Source organism: Hemicordylus capensis, chromosome 4 (assembly GCF_027244095.1).
Source record: "Hemicordylus capensis ecotype Gifberg chromosome 4, rHemCap1.1.pri, whole genome shotgun sequence".
NCBI classification, from domain to species: Eukaryota; Metazoa; Chordata; class Lepidosauria; order Squamata; family Cordylidae; genus Hemicordylus; species Hemicordylus capensis.
In genome coordinates this window covers 284,764,783-284,787,187 of record NC_069660.1, presented here as the reverse complement: position 1 = coordinate 284,787,187, position 22,405 = coordinate 284,764,783, and the positions used below count along the sequence as shown (strand labels likewise).

The window sequence follows — 22,405 nt, the reverse complement described above, 5'->3', positions numbered from 1 at the left end:
GTATATGATGTGGAGGGGACTCACCACATCAGTGGTGACTATCCATTTGTGTTGGCTGTTAGAAGAATGGATTCTGAACTTCTTGTTGGAAATTCTCTGTGGTGAGAGAATCCCTTTCTCAATATAGCAGAGTGCACAGAGGCACAACACAGCGGTAGATTAGTTAGGCATGCGTGTGTGCTGAGAGTAAAGTAACTTGGAGCCAATTCATAGTTTCAAATCAATATAAAAGGCATTTATTAAGGAACTCCATTCTAGATAGGAAAGTGAGGATTTAGGATCTCTAATCTATCTAGCTAACTAGATGCAGATGGATTCTGCATCCTCTCTGCACATTTGGTGCAGGGAGAGGAACTTGCCATGTTGCAAGGTAGGTGGGCAGGTAGCGAGAGAGAGAAAAAGAGGAAGGAAGTTGAATCCCCTAAGATTAGCAATCTACATTTCAAAGGGATAGTATCAGAGCAGTGGAGAAGGGATGACAAATATCTTGACCCTCTAGCCCTCTGACTTACTAGTCTGTCCTCCACTGTCTGAGGCAAGAGACAGTGCAAAGTCCTTTAACTTTCCAACACTTCTTAGGACTGAATGTCTTAGGTCTGGCTGGGACTGCAGCTCAGTAGTAGAACATGTGCTTTGGGCACTTAAAGTCCCAGGTTCAATTCCTGGCATCTCCAGGTAGGGCTGGGAAAGAAACCTGGGAGAGGTGCTGATGGTCATTGTGGCCAATACGGAGCGAGACGGTCCAATGGTCTGACTTGGGACTAAGCTTCTATTTGACTGGTGTGCTCTCTGGGAGAAGGAGCTCTCTCTGCCCCAGGGTGTTGTTTTATATCATTACTCCATTCGTTTTCATTATTGAACACTTCATCTGTTTTTGTTCTATTTGTCAAACTCACATTCATATTTTTGTTGTTGTTTTTCTTATCCTCATTTGGTTTTTTAATGGGGGGCAGCCGGAGAGGGCTTGTCTGAAGTGCAACAGAGTAAGTGGGCCTTTCCCTTTTCTTTTAACTATTTTTGCTTTCTTTTAACCATTTTCTCTTTCTTCTACCCAGAGAGCTTCTTTTGGCAGCTACTTCCCAGTTCTGAAGGATTCGCAGCTAGATCTGGGCTTGGCAGAGCTTCCGATCACTAGAAGCTTTGGGCACTTGTTTTTTCCTTACCACTTAAAAAAAATCCAGTCTGTGCCACTTCACTTTATGATGCAGACTAATTACTGCTTGTTTTATTTACCAGGCAGGGTGCATTTGCTCTTAAGGAGGGAGTGCATGATCTTATGCACTTCACCAGTCAACAGTCACTTGGAACTGCAGCCATAATCAAGGCTGAGAGAAATAATTAAATCACTTTGCCCTGCAATGAATAATGTATGTCCCCTCTATAGCATGAATACATGCTACCCAGATAGGAACTATTTTTTTAAAAAAACCAAAAAACACCTCGTTAAATGGTTAATTCTTTATTTCTTTTCATGGTTTACAACAGAATATACAGCTTAGTATGCATTAAGATGTCAGACGTCTTGTTTCCCTTTGTCATTTATGTTGCCAGCTTCTTCAGCTGTGAAAAGTACAAAATTTGATCTTTTAATAAGCAGAATAAAGAGCGTGAGGAAGAATAAAGAGGGGGGTGGGAGAGGAACCTGGCTCCAGAAGAGAATGTGTGAAACATGCTTTTAATTCTGATGCATCTAGAAACCTGGAAAGCATAACGCAAGCAGATTAGATGATCCAAGCTGTCTGAATGGATGTTATTACCCTGCGGGGTTCTTTATGAAATTCCTCAGGAAAGCTGAGGTAGATTGGCTGGCTGGTTTGACAAGAGCAGAGCTGAGGTGAAGTGCCTCTAATCTTCCCTTTTTGACAGTTTATTACTCTCCTTCATTCTCAGTACACGCTACATGAGGCCGCCTTCTCAGGTAGTGGTTAGAGGGGGGGGCGGGGAAAGAGAGAACCTTATGAAATATATATTGCCAGTGCAACTCTAGACCACAGGGGGAAAATGTATTTATGATATGGTGCCTCAATATCATCTTTATCGCTTGCAAAGAACTACAGAGGCCAACCTCAACATGAAGTAATGGAAATCACTGAACTAACTAGAACCAGATCTCCTTTTCAGCATATCAAAGTTCTCTAGTTTCTTGTACAGCTGAAACCCATGCATGTTTAATAGGGGTGTGCACCGGACCGCGGACCTGCGGCTCGGCACTGGGGTGGGGGGGTCCATTAAGGGCGGGGGGGGCTTTACTCACCCCTCCCGCGCTTTGCTGCTTCGGCGCCATAATTACTTTAAAAAATGCGCCGCAGTATCATTTGCCGCTCCGGGGCTCCTTCTGGACTGCAAAATCGGGCGGCAGGATACTTCCCTGCCGCCCCCAAAGCCCCCTCAAGCCATTTGAGCGCTTTAAATCTCGCCCCGGACCGAGTGCTAAAGCGCTCGGGCGGGCGGCGGGGAGATGTCCGTCCGGCCGCCCGCCCCCTTCCCTGCCTTCTGCGAAGTGCAGGGAGCCTTCTGCGCGCGCGTGCGCAGAAGCAGGGAGCCTTTTGCGCGCGCGCGCGCAGAAGGCTCCCTGCACTTCGCAGAAGGCAGGGAAGGGGGCGGGCGGCCAGACGGACATCTCCCCGCCGCCCGCCCGAGCGCTTTAGCACTCGGTCCGGGGCGAGATTTAAAGCGCTCAAATGGCTTGAGGGGGCTTTGGGGGCGGCAGGGAAGTATCCTGCCGCCCGATTTTGCAGTCAAGAAGGAGCCCCGGAGCGGCAAATGATACTGCGGCGCATTTTTTAAAGTAATTATGGCGCCGAAGCAGCAAAGCGCGGGAGGGGTGAGTAAAGCCCCCCCCCCCGCCCTTAATGGACCCCCCCACCCTAACCCTCCCGAACTAAAACCACCCCTTGTCCGGACCGGTTCGGAGGCCAGTAGAATGGCCTCCGAACCGATCCGTGCACACTACTAATGTTTAATCAGGATTAAGTCCCAATGAGTCCAGGAGGCTTTACACACAGGGCTTCTGCCCTGAACAGGGGCGTAGCAAGGTTGCTTAAAATGGCCGGGCCCCCTCCCCTCACTGAAGCTCAGCTCATGAAGTAAAGAATGGTACTAGAGAAAGACATGCTGTTCTGGTAGCTCCAGGTCTTACCACTCAAATCAGTTTCGGAGGATGAATACAACTGAAGGAAGCCCGGGCAGGTGCGCGGCTGGGGGAGCCAGTCATGTGACTTGCCTCGGGGGGGGGGCCCCAAGGCAGTGGACCCCAGACAACTATCTCCCCTTGCCCTATTATAGTTATGCCCCTGGCCCTGAATCTCCTTCAGAAGAGAGTGTGTTCATTCACACACCAGCCAAACGTACCTCAAAGTCCCTTCGATATTCTTGGACCCACTCCACACACAAACCTGGCTTTGTGATGCGAATTCTGCCTTATCTGGACGTATTTCCGGGTTTTTAAAATGCAGATTTTAAGCTTCTTTTTCTGAAAACGCTGGAGAAAATGGGAGAGGCACTGAGTAGAATTATTAGCATGATAAGAGGCATACTCTCTTCAGAAATGCACATCTATCTCGGCAGGAGCTGTCTCCTTGCCGCTCCCATTGGAAAACACGGAGCATGCCATGTGGACTTGTTTCAAAACAAAACTGTGAGCAGAGGGGAGGGGCTGCTCCCCTCAATGCCGTGAGTGTACTTCGAAGTGGCTTTGCTCAACATTTACCGTGAAGCCTGAAGCCAAGTGTGAATAACTCCTAGGGCAACTTACTCCCAAGTAAGTGTGTTTGGTTTCAGTTTAAGGCTTGTTACCACAAAGAGAGCAAATTATATAGATGACCCTTTATGCATGGATTGTCATCTAATCTGACAGACTGACCTGTCAACTTTTTCTTTCCTATTACATTCTTTTTCACAATGCTGCTGTTGGCCTAGGCAGTAGTCAGCTTAAATATGCATCTGCTTGCATTGATTGGAAGACTTTCATTTTCTTCAGAAGAGAGAAACTTAAATTCACATGAAAGGTTTACTGACAGTAACTGTGGGAAGCTCTTGAGTGATAATTCGTCATGTAGTCATAGCATTGTGAATCCTTTTTGCAAAACAAAGTACACCCCATGGAGGATCTGATGCCCTTGTAATATAACTCCAAATGCTATCACAGCTACAACCCTTGTGATGCCCTTGAGGTTAGGGTTGCCATAGTCCACTCCTCCAAATACAGGCAGCCTAAGCTGCATGTTATGCAGATTGTCTGTTAACAATGCCAATTGAATATATGAATTAATTGCAGTCAGTTAAACAGAGGAAAAGTTGGCTCTTCAATGTCCGAATACTTTCCCCTAGCAAATATAATACGCAGATAGGTTGTAGGGCTGCAGAGAATCTGTAGGAAAAAGGTCAAGAGTAAGAAATAAAAAGTCTCTCTCTGTCCTCCTGGCAGAAGTTCCATCATGTAGAATTCAGGGAATTCAGAATTTCTTCTAACTCCAATGGAAGACTATTACCAAAAGGCTAGGTTGCTAAATAATTAATTAATAAACCACCCAATATCGAAATCTCTAGGCAGTGTACAGAATTAAAACATAATACAAAATATGATAAATTTAAAATTTACAGCAGCTTTCCTGTGAAATTAACACAAAGGCATAACTTGCCTGAAGTCAGAGGGCAGGAGTGAAACAAAGATTGATCATATATGGCATCATGCACCCCTCTATAAGGGCAGGCAGGTTGAGGGGTCAGCGTGAAACAAAGGCCATTTACAGACATATAGGCTGCATTTACATGTAAGGGAAACCCAAGTTCCCTTCACCTCCAGTTCCCAAACCTGAATATTTGAACTGGGAATTGGAGTTACACACACACACGACCCACAGGTTCCCACCCCTAACTCCATTTGTCACCTTTGGTTTGTTGTGAGTTATATCGCTGATAACTGCATCTCAACGGTGCCTTCATTATGTCCAATATGGGAGCACAGATTGCCTTTGCCTCCAACCGGAGTTGAGGGACAAAGCTCCTCCCTTGCTCCGGCTCCTATTGGCTGTGTGGGCTGTCCGTCAGGAAAGAAGTAAACCCACACAGCCGGCTCCCCTGCCTCTCTGCAGTCTCGCTGACAGTAGAGACAGACTGCAGTAGGTCTGAACACCTAGGGGGAGTGTGGGGAGCAGAACTGTGGATCCACTAGACCCGTGGTTCCGTATTTTGTCTGAACTGGCCTTTAGACTATATGCTCTTTCTATAACTTAACAGCTGGAGTGCCAAAGGTTGCCTACCTTGACTTAGATAGTGCACAAGGTATTTCACTGTCTGTTTGAAAGGAATAAGGACCATTACTCAGTGGTAGGGTGTTTGCTTTGTGTGCAGAAGGTCATACCTTCGTTCGAGGACTGGGAAGAGGAGTGGGAGTCAGTGAATTTACCTGAGGACCCTGAGGGCCCACTCTGTGAACAGAGGGAGGAGGCACTTGGGATGGACCAGGAGGAGGGCTTGGTGCAGGAGGAGCCAGCAGAGGAGAGTGATGAATCCCCAGAGGAACTCTCGCTGCCGGTGTTATTTCCCAGGGCACACAGGTGCGAGAAGAGGTGTGACCTGCTCAGGGACAGGCATCCTTTGGGAGCTGTGCATGCTTCCATTTTGTGATCATGTGTTCATAAAAACAAGGTAGGAGGCGTGGGCAGTGATGGTCTGCTAAGGGTCAGCTGGGTAGGAGGGCTTTTCCTCCTACCTCATTAAACACCTGGGCGCAGCTGCTGGGTAGGACAGAGCCCTCCTTCCCAGCTGACACTTAGCAGACCATCACTCTCCACACTTCCTACCATGTTTTTTTATGAGCAAAATGGGAGTGTGCACAGTTTCCAGGCTTGGGAATGACACTTGTCCTACCCAATTACTGATCACCAGAACATAAGAACAGCCCTGCTGGATCAGGCCCAAGGCCTATCTAGTCCAGCATCCTGTTTCACATAGTGGCCCACCAGGTGTTGCTGGGGAGCCCACAGACAAGAGGTGAGGGCATGCTGTCTCTCTTGCTGTTGCCCCCTCCTCCCGCAACTGAGAGGCATCATTCCTCTGAGGCTGGAGGTGGCCCAAAGCCAGCATGTGAACTAGCCTCATCTTCTAACTAGGCATACTTCATCTTTTTTAGGGTCCTGCTCAGGGCAAATCACAATAATGGGAAAGTCAGAGTTCTTATTTTCCCCTTCTCCTCAAGGTGCGTGTGACTATGCAGTTTATGGTTTGGCTCACTTGGTTTCATCATCTGGAGTTATCTCTTCTACATGCATCTTATTAGCGGCTCCTTTCTGCTTGTTCTGCATTATACACTTGTGATCTGCATTATGCTGTCCCACCTTCCATAACTGCTGGTGTCCATCATGCCATGCCACTGGACTGCTGTACTCAATCCCTGATACCACCAAGATACTTGTGCACTGAAATGTTCCTATTTACATCTGTGAAATGAGTACTTAATTCAAACCCCTTTCAGGGTCATGTGAATTGGTTCTTGGGTGTACATTCCAACACAGAGGATCATCAATCTTAGCTTTGCTATTTCCAGGCATATAATATAACCCTAAATGCCATACTGCCCAATGCTATTTCAACAGAACTCAGTTTTCTGCACTCACTATGGAAGCTTCCATTGGTATGGAGTTTTTCAGTATGTCAGAACTTTGCAGGCACTCTTAAAAATATTTTGGAATAGTTCATCAAGGAAGTTTTGTAAGGCAAGAGTGTTTATGCTGTGAAAATTCAGAACCCAACAAATATTTGCACAGTAACTGTACTTGTATAAAGCAGGTGCCAGTTATATACGTGTTTCCTTGAACAGTCAAATGGTTACTGTATGCTCAAAGTTACTAGCACCATATACAAACATAGCTTATTTGAGGGGTGGGAAATACATTGGGAATATCAATAACTTAAATGTACTAAAAAGACTGACCAGAAACGGCAGTAATCCTGGATTCCTCAAGGTCACCTTCAGCCTGTTAAATATAAAGTGATCATTATAAAACCAAGTTATTTGTCTCCAGTTAGTCGGACATGGCAGGCAAAGATCTGGCAATGGGAAAAAGAGGAGCTTTGTGGATGGGTGGATTTTATGGCCATTCCAACTTGTTTTGTTTTTCAGTAAATGTGGGACATGTGTGGAGCAGGAGCTCTCAGAGGTGAAATGCATTCAAAGTGCTCCCTGTTTTGGGGGAGAAGGGAAACATTTAAAGCAAACAAACATCTTGGTCCCCGCCCCACCCCCGGCTTCCTGCCCCACCCCCGGGTCATTGCTTTTAGTAATTTCTTCTCAACTCCACTGGAACTTATTGTGGTCTTCAGCTGGGAGTAGGATTCCTTGCCAAAGTCCGTTTGACTATAGTAGTCCACTTTACAAAATTCAGCATATTTTCCAAAACATTTAAGGGAAGCGTGAAGAAACTTAAGAAATGCTTCATGTGTCAGGGCTTTGTTGGAAGACTTCCTTCCTGGCAGATGGGTTGGCCTAATAGTGTGTGTTTCTAATCTCCTGATTCTAACACTAGCCCAGACTTCCACCAGTTAAAAAATAATGGAAACCTCACCACCATCTTGCTCTAGACCTGGTCGTGCGTGGCACTCCAAAAATCTGGACCTGCAGTCTGGTGAGGCTTTAATTAATTAATCAATCAATTAATTAAATTATTATACTGCTTGACTCCAAAGGCTCTAGGTGGTTATCTGCCTATAATTACCCATTTTTGTTTACCTGACTTTGATTCTTCCCTGATATTCCACTGCTCTCCTTCATTATAAATGTGTTAATGTGCATCTTGCATAGTGCAACTTGTTTCATAAAGAGCCGGATGAGCATGCTCAGTGGTGTTTTTGTTGTCATGCATTTCTGTTTTCTGTTTATCATTTCTGTTTAAATGTTGAGTGATCAGCAACATTTTATCTATGTATTTAATACATTTCTTACACTGCCTTTCAGGCACAGTGCCCCACAAGGCAACAGCTGGCTGACATTAAACAAAATTAGTCACATATAAAACATTTTAATTTAAAACAAAACAAAAATTATTAAAATCAACAACAATGGGAAGCTAATATTGTATTTATTTATTTGAAATTCTTATATCCCATCTCTCCTATGCCGTACTGCTTGGGTTGGCTCACAATAACAAAAATAAAACACATTTGCTAAAAGAAGCTGGCTGTGAGAATTAGAAGTGTGTAGGGTAAAGCAGAGCAAACAAAGGCTTTCTGAAAAAGATGGCACTTAAATAAAAACTACTCAAACCCTTAAATAAAAACTACAAGATCAGATAATCTCCAGAGACGTAAGTTTTTGGTGGTATAAAAATATGATAGATAGATAGATAGATAGATAGATAGACAAACAAACAAACAAACAAACAAAAAATAAAATAAATAGTAGTCCCCATGCTAACTTGGCAAAGAGGCACCTTTTAACGTGGTGATTCTCTTTATTTAGCAGGGGGAGAGTAACTGGCCCCGTCCACCCCCAGCACAGTACCTCCAGTGACTGTTGCTGGGGTCTATCTTATGTTTCTTTTTAGATTGTGAGCCCTTTGGGGACAGGGATCCATTTTATTTATGTATTATTTCGCTGTGTAAACTGCCCTGAGCCATTTTTGGAAGGGCGGTATAGAAATCGAATAAATAATAAACAAACAAACAAACAATTAATAATAAATCTCAGAGTAGAAGACTCCTTCAAAGCACATAATGGACATGTGTGATTCCCCCTACCCTGACTTTGTTTTTATTCCAGTGAGCTATTACTATCCCCAAAGAGCCCTATAGACCAACTCTATCTTAAAGTATGGCATCACTAAGGTGAGCCATTTTCCAGAATTTCACTGGGAGACTTTTTGGAACTAACTTTCCATTTGAAAAGAAAGTGTACCATGCCTCCAGACGCAATCTTGAAGGAAGAGTGGCAGGCACAGGTCTAGCTTGGCACAGGTCTAGCAGGTCAGTAATTGATTGTTCCTATTCTGCAGAAGTATCCAGGTAGATCTAATTATTTCTATGTTGTTTTCCTCCTTTCAGATCAAAACCCTGAAATTTCTCTTAATGTTGCTAGATTCTGTGTCGTTGCCTGCAGAATTAGGAAGAGATACATTGATCAATCAACATAACACATTAATGTGTTAATTCTCTGATTCTGTCAATAATGTTGATTATACCAATGAACAGGTTGCTGATATATTGTTTTTTCTTGATTAACTGTCTAGAAGTACATTCCTTTTAAAGGTAAAGTGTGCTGTTGAGTTAATTTTGACTCCTGGCGCCCATAGAGCCCTGTGGTTTTCTTTGGTAGAATACAGGAGGGGTTTACCATTGCCTCCTCCCACACAGTATGCGATGATCCCTTTCAGCATCTTCTTATATTGCTGCTGCCCAATATAGTACCAGCACAGCGGGGATTTGAACCGGCAACCTTCCGCTTGTTAGTCAAGCATTTCCGCACTGTGCCACTTAAGGTGGCGTCAGGTTCTTTTTAGGTGATGGTTTTTCTAGTTGTATAGTGTATGTGTGTGTATCTCTGTGATATTATCTCATGTGTTCTATTGTATTTCCATATGTTTATAACTACATTTGGTCTGTTTGTTGACTGTAATAAAGTGACTGACAACCCTTATTAACTCTTAGTAAAGTAACTCTGGTTTTTTCAAGGTCTAGTTGGGGATGAGACAAGCTCAGTCTAGGAATACAGCTTTGTTGAATGGAGGGACGGTGGATGGTTATGGCCAGGGCTTGATCCTCAGCTTGGGATTCTTCTCAAATGGGAACTCTGGATTTTCTTCACTTGTAGAACTCAAAGCTTGTCTACATTAAAGCTTTCCTGAAGGTTGGTGTGCATCTGAGTGCATATGTACTCAGGTGCACATGTACTCAGGTTTCTAACCTGCCCTTTAGGTCCTGGTCAAGAATGGCTAAAAGCAGCATTCGGAAATCTGCATGGGCTGAAAAATCTAAGGAATAAACAGCGCTACTTCTTTAAGCACCCTAGAGGAAAAACTCACGACTCTCCTTCCAAACTATGAACTAAAGCCCCTTTCCCTCAGTTTGCTCTCAAATCCCTATTCCATCTGGAAGCAATGTGAGTGATAAGCGTAGGAGGCCTGGAGGAACACATTTCTCACAGGATACCACCCAGAAAAGGAATGAGAGCACTCTCTCTCCCTCTCTCCAGCAAGCCTGATCAAATGCCCTTTATAGTAATTACTACAGGAAGAGAAACAATATCATCACTGTTATGAACACAAACATGTGTTTGCATGCAGAATATGCATCCATCAGGTCGTTCTGCTTCGGTAGTGCTTGAACAGAAAACATTTTTACCACAGCAAGAAGTCTCGCAAAATCAGTTACACTAGTGCAATGGGAGGAAGAAGGTGCTTGTGTGTTCCATGAGCACCATCTGTTACGTTAGGGCAGCCACTGTGATTTTAGATTGACGCAATGATTCTGTAGCCCATGCATTCAAGCCTAGCTTCCATTGCCAACATAAGCACCAATAGCAGCCAAAAAAGGTAAAGGCAGGTAGAGGGTAAAGTTAATACAGCATTGAATTCAGGACTGGCCCTAGAGTTTTTGGTGCCCTAGGTGAAGTGATTTTGTCTCTGTCCCCAAACAAGAATGGTAGAGCCCTGGCTTTAACTGGAGCTGCACAGGCTGCTTATTCATTCCTTCATTCATTCATTACATTTATCATCGGGACAAGCTAGAAATCGGAAGAGAAAGCCTGATTTGTGTGGGAGACACTTCCAAAGATCTCAAATGGACTTCGGGGTAAGTCTGGCTGGTGTGTAAACACACACACTATCTTCTGGACGAGATTTGGGGTAACAGCCCTGTCTGTAAAGCTCCCAGTAGTTTCAGTCAGAGTTGATTACCCTACTTATGTCATCAGAAGCCAATCAGACAGCTTTATGCTCTGCCCAGTTGGTAACCGAGAAAGAACAACTAAGGCCTCCCTGCCCAATATGGGAAAGCTCAGTGGCAGCTCCCTCTTAGGAAACTGCCCAGAGTTACTACTACTGTCATATGCTTGGCACAACTGCTGTTTTATATGGTGAGGAGTGGAAACAAAATGCTCCTTAAGACACAGGCTATGTTAGTGCCCTTGCCATCTCTTGCTCATTTCAATGAGGCTTGAGTGGAGGTACCATATCTGGTGGGTTGTCTCCTTCATCAACATCTAATTTAGTCCTCACTCAGATCTATTGTTGCTTTATCGTCCACTCTCAGATGTGCCCACAGACCAAGAGCCATATGTCTATCACTGCAACAAAACAAACAAGCCACCAACCAACCCCCCCCCCCCACCAAAAACCAGGCAATTCAATCAGGGCCGGCCCATTCACTAGGCAGATCTAGGCAGTCAACCAGGACACCAGTTCTTGTGGGGGGCACCTAAACCATGCCAGACTATAGCCCTGTCGATTATTCTTTCTGTCTTGTATGGCACCTCTGAACTACTGTGCACAGCGGTGTAAGGTTGCAATATCTAATACTGCATCCTGTTTCCCAAAGCCTGCACATCCTGCATCCAGAATACAGTCTTCTTTGCTCGTTGCACCTCAGCCCCCAATAAACAGCTATTCTCATAAGTTGTTCTGCCTCTCTTGAATATGATTTGCCTGCCTCAGCAATAATTTCCAAAGAGAAATTGTTTCAGACCAGATTTCTAAATTAACAGCAGCATCTTTTCACCTCTGAAGTGTTACAAGTTGTGCCCCCATAAAGACTGGTAACTTTCTCCCATGGTATCCACAAACCAGCACAGGCTGGTCATTTGCTGGTCATTCACTGGTCATTCTATGTCAAGGAGAGCCAATGTGGTGCAGTGGTTAGAGTGTTGGACTGGGACCGGGGAAACCTGAGTTCAAATCCCCATTCAGCCATGAAACTCACTGGGTGACTCTGGGCCAGTCACTTATCTCTCAGCCTAACCTACTTCACAGGGTTGTTGTGAGGACAAACATAACCATTTACACTGCTCTGGGCTCCTTGGAGGAAAAGCAGGACATGTATTTCTGCATTTTTAAAATGCTGGTTTTAAGCGAGTTTTTCTGAAAACTCGGGAGCAAATAGGGAGAGCCACTGAGGTAGAATCATTAACATGATAAGAGGGAAACACTTTTTAAGAATGCAGATATAGCTCTTTAGAAATGCAAATCGAGCTGGCTTGCCTAGCTGCAGGAAGCAAACTCCTTAATTTCTAGTTACAAAAGTAAAACCTCTGTGTTTGCTCGTTGACTTTTTTGAACAATATTAGTCTACTTGCTTAAGGTTTTCTCTGGTTAAAACACCACACATATGTTGGAAAAAAGGGAAGAAATCTGTCAGTGTACACAAATGCTCCCACCCAGTCTAGGACACAAGGTTTTGAAGGCAACATTGTGTTCCTACCCTCTCTCTCTCCCTCCCTCCCCATTGACAAGACGGAAAACATGGAGGCATGCAATGTGAACCTGCACCAAAAGGAAACCCGAGAGCAGAGGGGAGGGGCTGCTTCCCTCATGCCGCGAGTGTGCTTCGAAATGGCTTTGCTTAACATTTACAAAGACACTACTGAGCTAGATAGACAAATGGTCTGACTCAGTATATGGCAGCTTCCTATGTTCCTATGAGATGTGTCTTTAAGGAGAGGAGAGCTAGTCTTGTGGTAGCAAGCATGACTTGTCCCCTTAGCTAAGCAGGGTCCACCATGCTTGCATATGGAAGGGAGACTAGAAGTGTGAACTCTGTAAGATATTCCCCCATTATGGGAAGGAGCCGCTCTGGGAAGAGCAGAAGGTTTCAAGTTCCCTCCCTGGCATCTCCAAGAAAGGGCTGAGAGAGATTCCTGCCTGCAACCTTGGAGAAGCCGCTGCCAGTCTCTGTAGACAATATTGAGCTAGATGGGCCAGTGGTCTGACTCAGTATATGGCAGCGTCCTGTGTTCCTATGTACAGGCCTGTTAAGCCGACTGCTTAATCTTTCTTCTTAAGGGCTGATTGAGTGACAGCCCCTGACATGTTGAATCACAAAGGCTGGTGTGCTGCAGAAAGTGAACTATGTTTGTGGGTTTGGCAAGGCCCTCTCTGGTACCTTATCATGGTAAAGGTCTCCCCCCCCCCCAGTACATTTCTGATTTATAATGAGACAGAGAAAGCCAGAGGGGACCACTGTGTTTCTGACCTTGTTGTGCAGGTGGGAACAGGGAGTGATTCTGCACTTTGCAGAATGGTGCCAAGAGCAACATGCAGCAGATATAAAGCTCTTAAGGAACTCTGAAATCAGCCCTAACTTTCTGTCTCCTTTTAACACAAGCCTAATGGACTGAATGTTTGGGCAGCTTCTCTCCCTCATTTGCATGAGTTGTTTGTGTTTGATGTTCACCTTAGAAAAAACAAACAGGTAAATGTCTTCTAATGCCTCATATTTTTCCATTTAAAAAACACCTATATTTTAAAAATACCTCCATTTTTAAATACCGCATATTTTGCCATTTATATTTAAATCCAGATATAACCAGCCTTATTAGTGGGGGAAAAGCTTTCCTAAGAGGCTTCAGAAAATTGAAAAGAAAACACTTTATTTTTACATTTTGTTTGATTTTGTTGCCCGCTATGATCTATGAATAATTGTGACACCACTAGCCAGAGGTTAGCCAGACGGCTCAGTCGAAGCTCCCTTGGGCCTGTCTTTAGGTTCTGTATTCATTCTAAATGAAGTCAGGCAAATCTTATTTATCCATTGATGAGGAAACCTCAGAAGGTCTGGATGTTTGGTTTGGATAAACACTGAAATGTTTAGCCATTTGTTTAAATTTAACCTACCACAAATGCGAGGAAATGAAATGTTAAGACATCTTCTGGAGCATGCGCTTTATTTTTCAGTGCAGATGAAGACTCTTTAATTACATAACCATCCTATGCTGCCAAACCTCAAAGCATAGCCAAATGCTTTACCTCTCCTCCATTGACATAGGCTCCCCTAAAACCTTGCATGTTCTTCACTTAATGAGTGCAACATCCAGGGATGGCTTGTGAGCATGAAAGACCTTTCAGAAATCAAATGCCACATACACTGTTTCCATGCCCTCCAACATTTCATAGAAGAAAATGGAGATATACTCCCTTTCTGTCTTTAGACCAAGAAGGTACTTTCTCCTATTAAACGGTGCAGAAAACTCTATGCCATTTATTGTATTCCGTAATAGTTTACTCTGAAAATAAGTAAGGCTGTGCATAGCATTATCAGGATCAGGATTGGTAACAACCCGAGCCCAGTAATGATAGAATTGTATACAGGATATTGTGTGTGTGTGTGTGTGTTGAGCTGATACATTGGTATCATCTTGATGCATCAGGCAGGGAGATGAGGGGACTTTCCCTTACAGAAGGAAGCGGTTGCCCAAAAAGCAGCTGCAGTGGCAGCAATTCAAGTAATCACCTTTCCTTCTGTCTTCTTACCATTTATAGTTCCAGGGAGTGGCCATTTCCCCCTAGTAATCGCACCAGGTAAAGGATGCAATGTAATGACGGTGCTCCCTGCCCTGGTGCATTCTAGGCTGAGAAGATGGGGTATTTCAAATTGTCACCTTTCCCTCCATCTTCTTCAGGGAATGCTGGATCTTCAGTAAAGGTAAGGCCCACCCCCAGCCCCCCAATCTTCCAATAGGATTGATGATGCAACATTGTATTGAAGCTATTTTCAATAATGGGGACATTGTTTCAGTTTCCGATGAAAGATGCCCCAGTATGGCTTCCATTGAATTGGAACCCATTCTTGTTGTGATTAGAAGCCCAGCCCTAATAGCCAGCTCTTCACCGATTTAACATACAGAATAGCATATGTTTTTGGGTGGGGTGGGGGGTTAAGGATACACTTGAAAAACATGAGCAGCTTAGAAAATTCCTTGGCAAAGGTGGTATAAGAAATGGCAGGCTGTACTCCACAGTGCCTTACTGTTCATGCGGATTTACATATTTATTTGCATATACATTAGACAATATGTATCTGTACCTTGCTCAGGGATTGTATTGTGAAAGATTGGAGGACTAAACCTTGAAGAATGAAAATTCTAGCATTTCTTGCTAACAAATATTAACCCCAAAAGCTAACTTGGCAAAGAGGCACGCACCTGCTAACATGGCAAAGAGGCATCTTTTAATGTGGTGATTCTCTTTATTTAGCAGGGGGAGAGTAACTGGCCCTATCCACCCCCAGCACAGTACCTCCACTGATTGTTGATGGTGTCTATCTTATGTTTCTTTTAGATTGTGAGCCTTTTGGGGACAGAGATCCATCTTATTTATTTATTATTTCTCTGTGTAAACCACCCTGAGCCATTTTCGGAAGGGCAGTATAGAAATCGAATAAATAATTAATAATAATAATAATAATAATAATAATAATGACAACAAACATCATACCATTAGATGATATGATGCTAGCCTGACCTAGAGGGGCAAGGAAGTGGCATGGGCACACCTATCTCATGATGACACTGTTTCATTCCAACATAGGAACATAGGAAACTGCCATATACTGAGTCAGAGCATTGGTCTATCTAGCTCAGTGTTGTCTTCACAGACTGGCAGCGGCTTCTCCAAGGTTGCAGGCAGGAATCTCTCTCAGCCCTATCTTGGAGAAGCCAGGGAGGGAACTTGGAACCTTCTGCCTTTCCCAGAGCGGCTTCATCCCCTGAGGGGAATATCTTGCAGTGCTCACACATCATGTCTCCCATTCATATGCAACCAGGGCAGACCCTGCTTAGCTATGGGGACAAGTCATGCTTGCTACCACAAGACCAGCTCTCCTCTCAGCACAGTCCAGTGGGGGAAAAGTGGTGGCCAGCAAGAACCAACATTTTGAGCAAAAACAAGAGTCTACTGCCATCACAACTTGAAATAAAAGTAACTCGGCCACCAAAATTTTCTCATCAGGCCCACTAACACAACTATTTTAATTTATAGTTTGGCCCTAACACTAGGTTCCTTATGGCATGGGCTTCATGAAACAATGGACAAATGGCAAGCTGTGGGTTTGTTTGCCTCCAATCCCCTGGTGCGCTCAGAGACTATTGCCATTTGCAGACTGCAAAGGAGGACCAACTGACTGCGCATGCTTCCTCCAATGCAAGAAGGACAGCTGTGGCAGCCAATTGTATTTATGAGGAGGAGGAGCTTCCCACACTTAACCCCCATTTGGGCAAGCTGCACAAACCGGACAACACTTTAGAAGCAATATACCCTTGTTTTGGTGAGTGTGACTTAATTCCAACCGAGGGCTTATTCCCAGGTTTGGGGGAAGAATTGGAACTGTGGCTGGGTCCGGGACCCACAGTTCTGATTATTTGGATGTCAGGGGTTGGGCGGGGGGGTGGGGGGCGGAACCTGCGGTGAGTTTGTGTCAGGTTCCCAGTGACATTTGAAGGTGGCCAATATGTAAACCTCTAGTCTGCTAGTTGTTCATTTTACTGGCCAGGGCTTGCTAGCACTAGGAACCAGCAACAATATTTACAATCTTGAGCCTACGATAGTAAGCATTATAACATTCCTACTTTGGAAGTGTACAGGGACAGTAAGTGGAGGGAAAGAGGAAAGGAAAGAAGAGGAAGGAAGCTTCTGAAACAAGTCAAACACGTGCGTGATATATTCAGATGGATCCCAGATTTGTGTAGCTGAAAACCTTGTTCAAAGAGACAAGTATATTTCACACATTCATTTTGAGTCTTTTGTATTAGTGAGACTGGCAGATAATACATCAACTATTTTCTGCAGTTGGATTTCTTGCATCTTGAAGGAGACTTATAAATGATTAATAACATTTACAGTAAACATTTTTCGGGTTGTCAGCTGATTAAAAGTTGTTTTAATCAATGGACTATCTTGATTTTAAGTGATTAATTAATCCAATTACAATAAATGCCATCGTTCTCATTACAGGTGACATTTTAAATATATTTTAGGGATGTGTCGTTATTCAAAGGTATCTGTTGATGAGCTGTCTTCCTTTAACTGATTAAAATTAATAATGATATTGTTTGCAACATTTAAGATGGCTGTTATTCTTGATAAAATACTATAAAACTAGTTCATTGTTGGGGGAGCTATTTTAAGCACAGAACAAGAGCCAAAATATGTGCTTGGCTTGCAACACTATCATCTAGGCCAGGAATAGGCAAGCTTTGGCACTCCAGCTATTGTTGAACTACAACTCCCATCACCCCCATCATAATTTATTGTGGCTGAGGAGGATGGGAGTTGTAGTTCAACAACAGCTGGAGTGCCAGACATTGCCTTCACTAATCTATACTAACAAGATTAAGCACAAAACAGGTAGCCTGAACAGGGCCTGAAGGGTGTAATGTAACTGATATCCGCTACAGTTTCAGTGCCAGCCACCTAATGGCACAGCGGGGAAATGACTTGACTAGCAAGCCAGAGGTTGCTGGTTCGAATCATCTCATACTGTGCAGGAGATAGCAATGGTAACCCCCTCCTGTATTCTACCAAAGATGATCACAGGGTTCTGTGGTTTTCTAGAAGGGAGTCAAAACCGATTCGACACCAATTCGAGGGCACACTTTACCTTTACAGTTTCATAGCATATTGCTGGCAATCCATCTCACAGTGGCTTCACTTTGTTTGTTTGTTTGTTTGATTGATTCCAAAAATGGTTCAGGGTGGTTTACACAGAGAATAATGAATAAATAAGATGGATCCCTGTCCCCAAAGGGCTCACAATCTAAAAAGAAACACCAGCAACAGTCACTTTCCCTTCTAGAAAACCTGGTTCTTTTTTATTTATATTACAACAAAAGCAGAGATTTGCATTTTTAAAAAGGACATACAAACCAGTTAATCCTCACCTCACTATAACCAAAGATGCACAAATTTAGGCTTAGCTCAAAGGTCACCACCAATCCCTTCTCTTTCCTCAGATCCTTTTCTAACCCGTTTTAAGACTCTAAGAGGCCTGGGGGGCAAAAGGTTCCTTTGAGCCCCCCCTTTCTTCTCCCTGGCTGACATACAGCAAGTTACACACGCTACATAAAAATTGCATAAATTGAGTTGTGGGACAATGCAGCCATTGTGCCTAATGGCTGCACTGTCACACAACTTTGTTTGCATGATTTTTGCACTTGTGCAATAGCACTCTTGTGCCACTGCACAAAGGTTACGTTCTACCGTGCGCGTAACATTGAGTAGTATGTCAGCCAGAGAGAAGAAAGGGGGCTCAAATTAACCTTTTGCCCCTGGACCTCTCAGAGTCTTAAAAAGGCCCTGGGCACTCCCCATTTGCAGCCTAAAGTGGTACAGTTCATTCCATTCCCTCAGGATTCTATTACCTCATTCTGCTGCACGTGTGGCCAGTTAAGACTGATATAGAGCTGCTCAGTGGCATGCTCCACCATGTGCATAATGTTGCACAGTAGGTCAGCCATTGCACCCTGTGTCAATGTAAAAACCCCAACATACTGAAATAACTCTTGATACCAGGGCTATATTTTAACTGATTACTTTTACTGCCTTGGATGAAAAAGCTTGATCTGATCATTTCAAATCCTGAACCATGCTTTGTATGTAGCCCCGTCCATGTGTGACGCACAGGGCAATTGCCCCTGCCCCTGCCTCCCCCAAAGACCATACTTTCAATAGTCTCCTGGATGTTGATACCAGTTCCTGGGGACTCCACGGCAATCCTGGAGGATGGGCAAGCCTAATAGGCCCTTGTATTTTTAATAAGAAGCTTAGGCTCCTCATCATCTTCATCCTGCTCTGTGAGTGGCGGGTGAATGTGTGATTTGATGCCACTGAAAGAAATCACATTTCAGTGACATTGGGTGATTATCTATCTATCTATCAATCAAATTTTTATACCACCCTATATAAAATCTCAGAACAGTTTACCATTTCAGGATATGAAAGTGCTATCTATGAGATTAGATCTGTGATGACTCATTCTCACATGCTGATGTTGCATTGCTGAGTGCTGAACACATGCGTGTGAACCAGCTCTACAATAGGGAAGTTATTGATTTTATACCTGAGAGAATTGGCAAGCAGGAAAGTTATGGGAAGAGTGATTTTGGTAAATGTTTTCCATTCAGGACTTGCTTATGTCATCTGGAAGCCAGACGAGGTGCCAACCAAATAACATTCTGTGTTTTAATTTCCCTCTTCTAATTCAACCCTCTAATGTTTAACTTTCTCTGAACTTCTTTCCAGACTTAAATGCCTGCGTGCACACACACACACACACACACACACACACACACACACACACACACTCCCAGAAAGCGACTGTTTCCTCAGGAGCCATGGGTGGCCCAAGCTTGCACTTGTATGAGGAAAATACCCTCCCCATTCTTCAAAGCCATTTTATTCTTGGGCCTAAAGTTTTTCTCCTCCCCCAGCATATGTTCCTAAAGTCCATAACTAAACTCAAGTGAAAAAGAAATCATCTGGTTGGTACAAGCTGGGTGCAGAAGGAAAATATTGCGAGCAGCAGCGTTTAACGTCCTCTGCCTTCAGGCAAGAATTGAGCGGGTTTGTTTTCCTACTGCTGTGCTATTTGGAATGTCCCCATGTGGCTCACAGCAGAATGCTTTCTTCCCTCCCTTCTGTTTCTCACACATACAGAAATTCACATGTCGGCATCTCACACATTCTTTAGCCTCAGGGCTGCCTTCTGTGTTACATTTTGTAGACACAGACTGACTCCCTCAATCCACTCCTGGTTCTGAATACACATGCGAGAGGCTTGTGTGAATGAGCAATTTGTGTGACTGGATTTCTGAGAGTCTCCAGAGTCTGGCTAGCAGTGTATGTACGAGAGAGAACCACATGTATTACTCATTCGTACAAAACATTAACAAAATCTTCTTCTCTGTGGCTGCCCCTCTTCTTTGGAACACTCTTTCGCCCCTAGATCCATTCAGCCCCCTTCCTAGCTGCTTTTAAGGCCCTTCTTAAGACCTACCTGTCTCACAAGGCATTTGCCCTTTCATTTCTTTTTCTTTTAATATTTTCTAAAAATTGGTATTGTTGTTGTTCACCACCTAGAGTATTTGGAGGAGGCGGTATATAAGAAAATCTATTAAATTAAATTAAATTAAATTAAATTAAATTAAATGCATGCAAGGGCATGTGTTTGCAAAACATTCTGAGAGGAAAGGATTCTTTAGGTGATCCTGCTCCAAATGTACACCAAACACATGTGGGGAGGTGGGGTGTAGGACCATACCTGTTGACTGTAGAATCCAAGAGAAAGAGTTGTGGTATGCAAGGACAAGGCAGTGGAGTGGAAGCAGGAATATTAATAGTTCAATGAAACAGAAATTATGTACAGAGAGGCAAGTGCGGGCTGCTTTTCAGTGCCCTTGCTGCTGACTGTTTGTTAGCCCTGCCTCTACTCCAGGACTGGAATACAAATCACTAAAGCCCCATTCAAAAGCTGGCCCAGATCAAGGAATGGATTACTCCAAAACACCACACTGACCTTGATCATGCAGTGTTCCTGATTGGGCGGCGAGCCCAAGGGCAGAGCCACCATTAGGTGAACGGGTTCAAAGAACTCGGGCCGCCACCAATCAGGGGCTGTGAGCGTGGCCCCAGACGTGCCCTCCACATCTGACATTAGATGTGGGGGACGTGGTCTCCCTCCCAAACGGGGCCGCACGGCCCCATTTGGAAGGGAGATCAGCCTGCGCTGCATTGGGCAGCATGGGCCAGAGCGACTCTCCTTGCCTTATAGGCAGGGAGAGCCGCTCCTGGTCTCGCTGCCAATGCAGCGGGGCTGACTGATCTCCCTCCCAAACGGGGCTGCACGGCCTCGTTTAGGAGCGAGGACCTCTCCAAACTGGGGGAGTGGGCGACAAAATGGCAAATGTGGTTCAGTGTTGGCAAGTGTAAAGTGATGCACATTGGGACAAAAACCCCAAACTTCAAGTATACGCTGATGGGATCTGAGCTGTCAGTGACTGATCAGGAGAGGGATGGTGGACAGCTCGTTGAAAGTGTCGACTCAGTGTGTGGCAGCTGTGAAAAAGGCTAGTTCCATGCTAGGGATCATTTGGAAGGGGATTGAAAATAAAACGGCTAATATTATAATGTCTTTATACAAAACTATGGTGTGGCCACACCTGGGCTACAGCGTACAATTCTGGTCACCACATTTTAAAAAGGGACATTGTAGAACTGGAAAAGGTGCAGAAGAGGGCAACCAAGATGATCAGGGGCCTAGAACACCTTCCTTATGAGTCAAGGCTACAACATCTGGGGCTTTTTAGTTTAGAAAAAAGATGACTGCGGGGAGACATGACAGAGGTCTATAAAATCATGCATGGTGTGGAGAAAGTGGATTGAGAGAAATTCTTCTCTCTCACACATATCACCAGAATTAGGGGTCATCCCATGAAATTGATTGCCAGGAAATCTAGGACCAACAAATGGAAGTACTTTTTCACACAATGCATAATCCACTTGTGGAATTCTCTGCCACAAGATGTGGTGACAGCCAGCAACCTGGATGGTTTTAAGAGGGGTTTGGATAACTTCATGGAGGAGAGGTCTATCAACGGCTACTAGTCGGAGGGCTATAGGCCACCTCCAGTCTCAAAGGCAGGATGCCTCTGAGTACCAGTTGCAGGGGAGTAACAGCAGGAGAGAGGGCATGCCCTCAACTTCTGCCTGTAGGCTTTCAGCGGCATCTGGTGGTCCACTGTGTGAAACAGGATGCTGGAGTAGATGGGCCTTGGGCCTGATCCAGCAGGGCTGTTCTTACATTCTTAACTAAAGACATCTCACTTTTCCCAGCTTTTTCTTAAATCCAAACTATATATTTGGGGAATATAGTGGGCTGGTTCTTTAATCTCCTTTTTCCTGTTTTTTGAACGACAAAACCACACATTATGGGAAGAGGCATGGGTACCTGCAATCTGCGTCCTCACCCTCAGGAATGTGTTTTTTGAAAAGAGATACATTTCCATGCTCAGGGGCGTAGCTAGGGAAGTGGGGGCCCGTCTCATCAGCGCCAGTTAACATTTACTTGCTAACCTACTGCTGGTGTATGCATTTTAACCAGTGGATTAGAGTTTTAGAGTTTCTGCATTCTAATCATTAGAGTTGGATTTGAGTTAAACTGATTATACCACAGTTTTGGCACTCCCCAGATAGCAAGAGATGCTTGGGAGCTCCAGCTGTGGGCAACTCTAATGTTTCTGTCAAAGGCCTTCAGGGCACAGTGTAGTACCCTGACGAGGGGCTCAGCTCTGTGGGGTGGAATGCAAGTTGATCAGGGACGCAGGTCCCAGTTCCATGGCCCAGTGACACAGGTGTGTGTCCAAGTGGAATGTGGAATCACCAGGCTGGCCATGGACGCAGGTGTGCGTTCAAGTGGGCACAAGGTGCAG

At 44.4% G+C, this 22,405-nt stretch overlaps 2 long non-coding RNA genes across 2 annotated transcripts in view; one reads left to right on the top strand and one right to left on the bottom strand.

Annotated features, from left to right (window-relative positions):
• LOC128323939 (uncharacterized) overlaps positions 1–22,405 on the top strand; it is an 84,243-nt gene that overhangs the window by 21,232 nt on the left and 40,606 nt on the right. The gene's annotated exons all lie outside the window — the stretch shown is intronic.
• On the bottom strand, positions 1,484–4,966 carry LOC128323937 (uncharacterized). The gene is made up of 3 exons (XR_008306535.1): positions 4,890–4,966; positions 3,352–3,481; positions 1,484–1,560 (listed from the first exon to the last, which is right to left on the bottom strand). It is a non-coding gene; the product is annotated as an uncharacterized LOC128323937 (long non-coding RNA).